Raw genomic sequence first — 12,195 nt, 5'->3', positions numbered from 1 at the left:
TCCTTTTTTTCCAAAAAAATGCATATGAAAGGAAAAGAATAATAATGATAATTTTTTTGCTACTTTTAGAAGTTTTTACATAGAATAAACAAACTGTTTTTTTTTTTAAATTTCATTTCGATAGTTAAAAAAAAGTTACAGAAGCTAGTCGGGTACATTAAGTTTTAAAATATTGCATTTTCATAATTTTACATCAGTGTTTTAAGAATAATGTAAATAATATTAGATTTTAAAAGAAGAAAATGGCCTGCTTTCCATCCACAATTTTCACAAGTGAATAATTATGTCACCCAGTAAACACTCACACATTTATATATATATATATATATATATATATATATATATATATATATATATGAAAAGTGGTGAATTACAGAACCTTTTTACAGTGTTTGTTGTATAAGTTCTTCTAAGATTCATTTTTCATTAAACGAAAATGTGTTATGCAAAAATTTATAAAAACGATATACTTTATTTAATTAAAAAAACAGTCTTTTTATTTATTTTCTTAAAGGAAGACAAACTACGAAGCATATCTTTATTTTCGTCAGCGTCAAATAAATTAAATAGCTCTAACGCCGTTAATCTTATTCCGAAATTGCAACAAAAAAATGAAATGTCTAACACATAAAGAAAACAAAAAAAATATAGTAAATGTATTCTGCATTTTTTAAATATATATATATATTTAAATTAATATCCATAGTTGAAAGGAATTCGACTAATTACCATAATTAAGGGTATGTCATCAAACCTTCATGAGATGAATAGCTAAGAAAAAATTTTTTTTGCAATGATATATGTTCGAAAAGAAACAATTATTATTCTAACGATACGTAATCATTTACATAATTGTAAACAGTGTTCTCTTAAACGATGAAAGCATCATTGCGGTCTATTGTTTAGAAACATAATTTATATCAAGTATCTGAATGCAAAAGTAATTATCTTTATAAAAAAAGGCGAAAAAAATAATTACGTTTAAGGACAATATTTTTGCCGATATATAAATATTTTAAAATATTAAATATCCAAATTCAAAAGAAAAGAATGTGCCCTTTAAGAAAAAGAATTTTTTTTTTCTCTTTAATGTAGGACGAAATATTTCAGATAAAAACTTTAAACTATACAAAAGTTGCAAAACATTTACTTAAAGCGTTTTTATTAATAAAATGAAAATATTTTATTAACTTACAGCTTTAAAATAAATCTTATAATATAATTTAATTTTAAAAATAATTATGAGCAACCATTTTCTTAGAAAATTTGTTTAAAATTTCAATTATGGTACTTTAAAATGTAATGCAATGCAAAATAAAATTATATATGAGAAGATAAAAGTAATAGTAATTATTGTACACTGAAATAATAATGAACCACCCTGAATAATTTTTGATGTAATGATTGGATCTTTAAGTTTTAGGACTCTATCTGAATGGTTTGAGGTGGTGGTCTAAAATATGGTTTGAGGTATGAAATAATAATGAACCACCCTGATTATTTTTGATGTAATGATTGGATCTTTATGTTTTAGGACTCTATCTGAATGGTTTGAGGTGGTGGTCTAGAATATTCTAATTAATTAGTGTAAACGATATTTTAAGTTACGAAATTAGACATAAAATACTTCATCTGAATAATCATACCTTTTTTTTTTCTTTTTTTTTGACGGATTCAAATTTATGACTCTCAAGATATAGAGGGTTGCCGCAATCACGGAAATAAGATCCCAATAGTTTGGTCATAGAGCAGTCCAAGATTTTGACTCCTTAATGTTAACTTTACTTTTTACGTACTTCGCGGCATCGTTAGAACTGTTCAACTGAATTGAAAATTTCATTCACATAACTATGAAATTCATTTGTCTAAAGATAATTTCAAGCATAAAAATAATTTTTAGTAAATGTTTATTATTTCGTATTATATTATTTAATAACTGTCTAAAATTTTTGAATTGTAAGGTATGCAATTTTCTTACATTGTTTAAAAAAATGCTTTTTAAAATGGCAAAATACAAAATTTGTGCGAAATCGGTTAAATAGTTCCTGAAAAATCTAATTCTGAAAAAGTAGTATTTTTTAAATTTGATTTCTCAGGAACTATTTCATCAATTTCGGTCAAATTTTATATTTTCCAACTTTAAATTACATTGAAATGGAATAAATATTGTATACCTTACATTTCAAAAATCCTTCGACTATTATTAAAGAAAATATTAAAAAAATTATAAATAATACGTGAATGGGATAGTCGTATTCCAGAAGGCAAGGGTAACTTATTTTGGACTCTGTTCGAATCTCTGTTCAAGCATTCATGAGGTTAACAGGGTATCTCTCCCCCCGAAAGTATGTATCCAGGTGCACGGAATTAGAGGGGTTCAAAAAAAAGGTGATGCAACCCACGTATTATGATAAGTTAATTTGTATCACGACCCTCCCTATTTAGGGGCATACAAGAGTAGATACATACATAAAACTCTAAAAATTACATTACTTTATACAGACAACAGCCCGGTACAAAATGGGCGGAAAAGTAACAATAATTGATGCTATACATAAAATTACAAGTTTATGTACTATACACTAGTTGTGCGTATGGCCAGCTTTAAAAACAATTAAAACAAGAAATTTCGTTGTAGAGACACAAAGTTAAAATAACATCGAAATTAAAGAATACATATTAGCCTGGTTAACTCTCTAGATCAAGTGACCCTTATATAATCATGAGAAGAACTTTTGCATCCGCTGTTGGATTAGGCATTCGATGTTGGAAAATAAAAATATGAATTCTATGACTTCAAGTGTTGAGAGAAGTTTTGTGGTAACAACAGTTCTAACCTATGTTAAACCACTCATGAGATTTCCAGATTACCTCTCGCACCAAAAGTATGTATCTAGTTGCTCGGAATAAGAGGACTTTAAAAGGTCATAAACAGGGCTAAAGCAGGGCTGGTTTATTCCTTACTCAAAGCTGAAGTTACGATTCCCTACCTCATGACGTCACGCCGCAAACAGATCTGGAATATCACAACTAAATTTTATGAAAACTTTGTTGTTTATACTTCCTGTAAGAAATCAGTTGAATTTTCTGACAAAATCTGCCAAACTTTGCACTGTTAACAAATTATTTCTGTTCAGAAACAATAATCATACATTTTCTTGGAATTTCTTATAGCGTTGAAAAATAGCATTTTAAAATTAGAAAATTATCTCAATGGTTGTCGACATCGTTTAATTATATATTTTTTAATTAATCGTTTAATTATAGTTTTTTAGTTTTTAGCTTTCACAGTTAAATTAAAGAAAATATATAAGACCACTTTTATAGTATCTTATTGTCCGATAACAATACGTAACTATAAAAGTTTCCTTATAGCTTATTAATTGGGATGCTTTGTTTTTATATATTTTCTTATATATAATTATAATAAGAAAGATTTATTGTACATTATCACCAGGAAACAAAAACCCTAAATGCTAATTACTAGGGAAAATAATCTTTGGGTATATAATAATGGAAATATTACACTTACTCATAAATAACTAAAATTAAGGAGTTATCATTGAAACACATAAATATTTTGAATAATGGCATTGAAAAATATGTTACTAAATAAGAAGAATTTTTAATCATTAATAACTTTTAATTTTGAATTTCAGGATTTTATTTTCTTCAACCATGAACATTTTTGTCTTCTTTTCTGCTAAATTTTTGAGACGGTAATGAATTCAATGGGGAAATTCTATTCGAAGTTCTAAAACGTCTAAAGAAAAATATAGAACATAAAGCTTTTTACTCACAGCAAGAGAAATGCTCCCGGTGCATTTTATATATCAATTAACGTTACCTTTATATTTTCTGAAGTAAAACATGAAAACTACTTTTTTTTCATTTCATGTTTGATAATAATTCTTGTCGGTTGCTATAATAAAGCGCAAACTAATATTTAACTACTACTGTGAAATTTTGGCAATCTGAAGAGAAGAAAATCACTTCAAAATAAAAATAAAAATATGGAAAACAGTGAATTAGTTTTGTTTTTCAAAATGCTAGTTACATGCGAAGCAATTTTCTTAAAGGCGAGAAGTTGATGCCGCGCAGCCGTGACGTTACTGACTGAAATCAAACGCTCAGAGCGGTATGAGTCTCTTCAAGGAGTTACCTAGCCCTTCTATTCCCTCTTTAGCCCTCAGTCATACTACGCACTTATTACTATAAGATATTTTGCATTCGCTGTTGTATTAGGAATTTGATGATGGAAAATAAAAATATGAATTCCTAACCCTCATATCATAACTTAGCTTGAAGCTTTCGACTAACGTGCATTCCATTCTCATTGGCTGTAGGCCCAGCTGGTTCGGAAAAAATTCTGGTTTCTTAACCGCATTTAGTGAAAACAGTCAAAAAATGATTTTTCTCACAAATAACAGCTTGAATACCATATTTTTATGGACATTTAACTACTTTGATTGAATATGATAAAACAACAATTAAAGAGATTTTTATTTAACCATTTTTTCTAGAAATTACTAACAGTGCATAATGGTCAAAATGACCCCTAAAGAGACTTAATAGTATTACACGCCCTTTCCTCTTCTCCACTCCTTTCTTATATATATATATATATATATATCAAATTTCGTTTAATTAAAATTCGGTTTTGCATACCACCCCACCGAATTTTTTTCCAGTTTGCATCTAGAGATATAATTTTGCAGTTGTGCTTTTTACTGGCAAAAACGTGAAGTGCTGATACTTAATATCGTAATTTGATCGGAAAGTTTTACAAGGTATATGGTAGTCGATTTGCATTTTTACTACTTGTCTTTGATGTTCCAGCAACAAATTTCTGATTTATTCTTCGAACCACGTAACTCCGAAGGACCCTTATTATGAATTTATATTATATTTTTCATTGAAGAAAACACCTGCATGTCGTCCTGGTCTTTCTCTCAAAACAAAATAAAAATTGTTCTGTATGCCCAATACTTATTTGCGGGAAATACTAAATTTTTAAAAACAACTCTTATTTCAAACGATGTTTATCGGTAATGATATATAAATATTAGACAATGATATTAAAGTTATCATCAAAATAAATATATTTTATATGTTAAAAACACTTTTGAAAGATTACAAACAATGAATTCTCCATAATGTTAGATTTATTACAAATAACTGGTTTCAATTTTTGCTAGTAATATTTGAACAAATATTTTTGCACGCTATATTCCTGTAGTTAAAATGGTCTCTATAATCAATAAAGGTCAGTAAAAATGTCAGTCACTGTAATATTAACCCCTAGAGGAATAGTGTTATTAAAAGGATGTTTACGTGATATTTTGTCTAGATGATGTGTAACATTATTACTGTTACTATAGATCATCAGACATTTATCATCAAATATAATTAGCCATGAATGAATAGTAAACATATGTGCCTAATTTCAAGAAATGTGTATTTTTTTAAGGGAACGGAAGTCAAAAAATAAATTACTAAAAGGTAGACAGAAAAACAACCTTAAGAAACCTAAATTTTTTTCCATAACATATATTTTATTTGAAACATTCTTTGAAACAATTTAATAATATTTAAGTAATAATTTACTCTTAATAATTTTCATCGAAATTATCAACAACTTAAGAGTAATTAAGAGATCTTCGTAAATATGTTGATTGTTACTAAAAATTAAACACGGTGAAAGTAAACACGGTATGCTTACCGATTTCGTTTGAATTGCTAATAAAAACCATGTCTAAAAAAATAACGGACAATTAAATGATGCCAAATCTTAAGAAGTGTGTACAACATTAGATGCTCGTAAATTTGCATTTTTGCTCTGGTTTTCTTCTTTTTTTTAAAGGATGACGTGGAAAAAAAAACTTCTGCTCGTTTTTTGGGCGTAAATAACATCATTTTTTTAGTTGAGTTATTTCACGCCATTGTGTTAAATTACACGTTTGAAGAAACGAGAAAAAACTAATAGCTGCTATTTTTTTACGCACTAAGCTCATCTACGTCTTCTCCTTATAAAGAAACTTTAGAAAAGAGTTGTATGAAAAAAAATTTGATTTTTTACTTTAAAAGTTTACCTTACTGAAACATCTAATTACACAATAGCAATTCGTTCTTTTTAACAACCATAAGTATTTGAACTTTTTATTTCAGCTTTGGTTTGAGGTGATATTTAAAATAAAGACAATTACTTACCCTAAACTAGAAAATAAGAAATAAATAATCTTTAAACATTTACATTTGTATACATGTTAATATATTTTCTGATTTTTTTTTTCTTTCATGTAACTCTTTTATAAAAAAAAACCAATAAAATATTAATTTCATGGTTTTAACAATTCAAAAGTTGTTTCTAAATTTGATATACAGTGTAAAAAATTATGGAGAAAAATTACTGTAATAAGTGCCGGCACTCAGAGTGCCGCTAAGTTTTATTGGAATTTTCATTTACAGACTAAATCATCTGATATACAGCAATTTTTATAGTGATAATTACCGCAAAATAAATTAACTACCGTAATTAAATAAATATTACTATAAAATATGGTACGATACTCTACGGTAAAAAAAGGATTTTTCGGCGAAATGAATTTTTTGGATAATGCATCCAAAGTGTCGGCACTGTAAACCGCAGTCTTATCCTATAGTTCTTACAGTATAGAATTTTAAAAAAGATAAAACTAGCCATTATGAGGGTTTCGTTTTTAATTACTTAAGTTTTTTTTATTAAACGCTTTATAAAAATAAATATGTTATAGTTAGAAATTCAAGAAAGGTTATAATATTTTGGAATTCTTTTTATGAAAGAATTTTCAAAAGTCAACTTTTCATTATTACTGAAGTTAAATTAAAGATTCTAAAAAATCATCCTTGTCCCATTTTCATATGTAAGAACACATATAGTAATATTAGTAACATATTTCTGAAAGGAAATGCAGTCAATACCGTTGATATTTAGTTAAATTTATTTCTAAATAATATAGCTGTAATATTTTGAAGGAAAAGTTTGATGTTTGCTATATACCATATCGTATGAAATATTTATTCTATCGATATAAATTTTCCTACTGAAAATAAAATTTACCTTTATTAATTCAAATATAGTTTATTGATACAAAATTTATAAAAATGGCCTTAGAGATTTAAACATGGTTTACATGATTTACAAAAGTAATATAATCTACAGATAATAAAACAAGGAATTTCTGATTATTTTGATTCTATAACAGTAATAATTTTTCTAAATAAACATTAAAATATATGACGGTACATTTGATGGTATACTATTCAGTACATCTGAATCGAGAAGAAATATTTAAAAAGGAAAGTTACAGCTATATTTGTTTCTTTTTACTCGAAATTTTATTCCAAAAAGAAAAAGAAATAACTTGCATGTAATGAAATGGAGTGCAAATTTTTTGTGCCATACAATAATTCAGAAGAAGTTTAAAACGAATTAGTTCTCTTTAACAGTAAAGCAAGGATAAGTAATTTGTCCACAGTTTTTTTACAACGGTTATTTTCAAATTTCGTAAAAAACAAATGGAGAATAAAATAGAAACCTAAAACATTGAAATTGAACTGTGCAAATTGTGTTAGAACTGTGCAAAATGCGACTACATGTTAAAGCTAAGGTAGAAGTTCTGTATGCATTTATTAAATTACGTTAGATTATATTCATAAAAGCTTTAAAACAATCACCAAAATAACTGTTTTACGTGGAAACAGTTTCGAAACGTTTCATAAAAGTAAACAAGCAAGAAAATACAGAAGAAAAAATTTTCTAGATTGCAAGCAAAACGATTTAGGAGCAAATCATATTAAAGATTAAAATTGTTGTTTGTTTTTGCAGGTACATCCATATTTATTGGGATATATAATATTTATTTAATATATATAGCACATGTGATATAATTTTATATATTCTGTATTTTTTTGTAAATAATGACTGTTTTCAACAACAACCAAATATGTAACCAAGAGATTTAAATTCGAAAAAAAACTATGCAATTGAAATAGAAATTGAAACCCGCATTTCTCATAAATAAACTAATAATCAGAACTTCTCGAAAAAAAGTACATAAAAATCATGAACTTATTTCATAAACTATTTTTATTTTTATTTTAAGGGTTTCAAGAATATCTTTTTCAGCTTTTAAGATTTAATTTAACTCTTTATATATTATTTTTTAACTGTTTTGTAATTATACTAAAACACATATACATTATATCAGATATTATATATATATATATATATCTAAATACATATAGCTATATAAATATATATATATATATATACAGAGAGAGAGAGAGAGAGGGAGAGAAAGAGATAATAAATTTAAGTTAAGATAAATATTACTTTCTAGTTTTATATTTTTTCGTTATGTCAGATGAAATCAATGATCAAATAGATGGATTGCGTTACCAAATTAGTACTTCAAGTAATATGAAACTGAGTCTTTATTTTTTAATGTAAGTATGATTTTAAAACATCTCTCAATAGAACTAAATAAGTTAAAATTAACAGTTTATTAAATAAAATAGTTATTCACTGAGAGAAAAATTAATGGGGAAATAAATAATACTGAATCGTTTAGAAGACATGTTAAAAATTGCCTAAAATTATATACTAACTAATATATATATATATTTTTTACAATTTTGTTTTTTGATAGATTTTTTTAAACAACTTAACAATCATATTTTTTAAAAAAAAAACTCTTAATCCAAATTGAAAAATCAATGTGAAAAAATATGATCCAGAAATAATTCCATATAAGCATAAATTTTAATAAGATATTCAATTTCTTTTACACACAACTGAGCTTTATTTTTAATTTTTTTTTTTACACTTTATGACAAAAAATATTTTAATAAGCCTGTTGAACAAAAACAATGTGTAAAACTTTATATAGTCTAGTAAGAAAATGAAAAAAAAGCTATTTGCAATGAAATTTTATAAAAAAAATTTAATGGATAGATAAAAATTTAATTCTATAAATAACAAATTTTGTAAATATCATCTAAAGATTGGTTTAAGACTGATATAGTTTGAGTTTTAAAGCAACTTCACATTGAAAATGTTTTCTGATATCAGAAAAACCACCATAAAGACTTTCATGAAAAGTGAAATTATTAATATTTCAAAACAATTTAATTCAAATCCTCTTTCATGCGCGAAGAAAATCCCATAAGCCTTATATATGTAAATACATATCTATCTACATTTATTGAAACCTATCAACCAAAGTTTTAAAACCCAGCCTAAGGCGAAGTGCAGAAATGTTCTATGCACTCTAAGCCTTTGAAGACAACCAATCGAGGTATTGAAGACAGGTCTGATTGCTCCCTGTTTCAGCTCCTCGCAATCGGAGTGCTCCCTGGATTGGAAGTGGGGGAGTGATGTTGACTTACTAGAACTATAATCCACAATGAGGGGTTATCCCCCCTGACTTGGCCTGCGGGGAGGAATTGACTCTTCCAATGAATTGGGAAATTTCGCAGGAGCAGGCTTATTTAAGTCACATTCCACGAATGCTGTAAAGAGAATGGTATACGCCCTAGATTCTATAACTTAATAGAAAACTTCACTGCAAACGTCTGTCATTTTTGAGGGAATAAAGGAACGGGGATATCTCGCATTATTTCGTAGAAGTATTTGCGAATCCATGTTGAATTTGATACGTTGATTACTGGTGGAGAATATTAAATTTAAGTTTTTGCTGTCATGGATTTTTTTAATACTTATATACAGGAATATTTTATTTTTACTTTATCTTATTTTATTTTATAGCCGGCGTTGAACAACTTACGTAATCATAAGTTTACAGTTATCAAAGTTTTCTGCAATATATCTTCGTAATTTTGGGCAGGATTCTGAAAACAAGGAGAATCTAGCATTTTAAGCATAAAAAGCATTTTATTTTACTTTATAAATGTCGTTAAACAGCGAACCAATTTTTTTAGGTTTACGACTACTAATCCTACTAGTTTGTCTTACTTTAGTGCTAGTACTACTGATATAAATAAAATAGCAGATAATTTTAAAGATAGATTCTGTTATGCTATGTTAATAGCTTTCTGTTATGTTAATAGCTTTCATTAATCAAAAAATGATTTCATTGCATTTTCTTAGATATTTTTTTTTAATTCGCTACGTGAGATAAAAGCAATGATCAATTTGAGCCTGGTAGCAATCGTGGATTACGTTACCAAATTAGTATTCCAAGTAATGCGAAACCACGCGTTTATTTTTTCATGTAATTGTGCTTTTAAGACATCTCTCGATAAAACTAAATAATTTAAAATTAACTGTATTTCAAATAAAAAAGGTTATTCATGGAATGCAAAATTAATTGGGAAATAAATAACACTAAATTTTTCAAGATAGGTTACATATAGCCATTCTATTATAACTACCAATTATACTTTCAAAATTATACTACGTAAATTATGGTTAATGGTACTGATTGGAATAAAAAAAAGACTTCGCATTAAAGAGTGAAATTAATGAAGAAATCATATTTATTGATTTAGAATAAACGTAGTAAATCGCCATTATTTTGAGGGGATTGAAAATTATGGCGAATAAACAAAGAGTGCGCTGCAAGGTCCAACCGAATACATCAGATTTGAAAAACCATGAACCATATGCAATGGCCTGTGTACTTCTCGAATCTAAATCTTATAAAGTGTGCCTAGGTTGCCCTTGGCATAAGTGTTTCACAAAGAACACACCCTTTCCAAGTCGTGCAAGAGCCGAAAACCACTTTGAAAGAGGAGTGGGTCAATATCATACAAGGACTTTCCGATAGTATAGTGGGTAGCATACGTAAATAACAGTTGCAACACGTGCATTAGTGTCCGATGCAATCATACTTCGTACTGAGATACTCATTTATGTTTTTTTCTGGCATGAAGATAAATTTTTCCGGTTGTTTGGAAATCATCCAATGAGCATCGTTTGTATTTTCAATTTTATTATTTATTGATATGTCAATATCTGTAATATTTTGCATAAAATAAAATGCACATTATTTCTACTAAATTTGTACTTACATTCATTTCAATCTATCAACGTCTATTTATTTTTCAGAAAAAAGGTAACTGTTCCTTAGCAATTTTCAAGCAGTGTAGGTACAGATTATTATTGCGATATATTTGCTAAATACTAAATCAGCAACAATACTGGGCTTAATACAGATGTTGTGTAAATTGTTGTAGAACGTTACGACCTTTTGAGACGAATAAGTATCAGGAAAAATTACTTAATATTGGTAAAAGTTTGCTATTATGAATTAGACGCGAGCAATATCTTTACTCAAAGGGATATTCAATACAGTTAATCTTTATTTTGATAGGATGTACAACATAAATGTGTTTTTCTTAATTTTATAGCTTGTATGTAACGTCTTATAACGTTATAGTTTTATAACAAACTAAAGAGGAGCAGTAAATAAATAAATAAATAATTAAAATTACATAATCTTTATAAATTGTATTGGTAAATGACTTTAAGTTTTATGCATGATTTCGTAGTTTTCTTTAATGTTATCCATCAGTACGGAATTATTGTTTGTTTACATTTTTTTCAGTCACCCCATTCAAAGATCAGACATTCAGCTAGTTTACATATTATGTATAGATTTTTTTCATTTGGGCATTACTTTTTATTCAAATATATTTGCAGAGAGCATTGCTTATGTTAGAAAAAATGGAGGGATAAAAGCAAATTTTGAAGAATTGAACTACCTTCATATAGGACTAATAAAAGCTATACAAATTAAATTATCTAACTAAGGATTTTAAAAATATGCAGAATTAAAAACAAATATGTGGGATTAATATATTTCACGCAAAATTAAATTAAAATAAATGCAGATTTAAATTTTCTTCTGTAAAATTAATAATAATATGTAGAAAAGTTTATTATAAAGGAACTTAACGTATAATTAACAATCACAACGTTATGTATAACGAAAGATTAAATGGGGGCAGTGAAGCACAAAAAAAAGGAAATAGCAAAAATAGGTGCATTCTATTCCTCAGATAATGCATGAATACAATGTCTATATAAACTCGTATTTTTTATTTTATTTTAAATGAGGTAAAAAGTTTTTGAAATATTATTTTATGAATGTGTGAACATTTGACCTTTAATATTTGACGTAACAGCATTTC

The sequence above is a fragment of the Parasteatoda tepidariorum genome, chromosome 2 (assembly GCF_982258835.1).
Source record: "Parasteatoda tepidariorum strain Cologne lab strain chromosome 2, Ptep-v5.0, whole genome shotgun sequence".
Taxonomy (NCBI): Eukaryota; Metazoa; Arthropoda; class Arachnida; order Araneae; family Theridiidae; genus Parasteatoda; species Parasteatoda tepidariorum.
Note: the sequence above shows the minus strand (reverse complement) of the source record.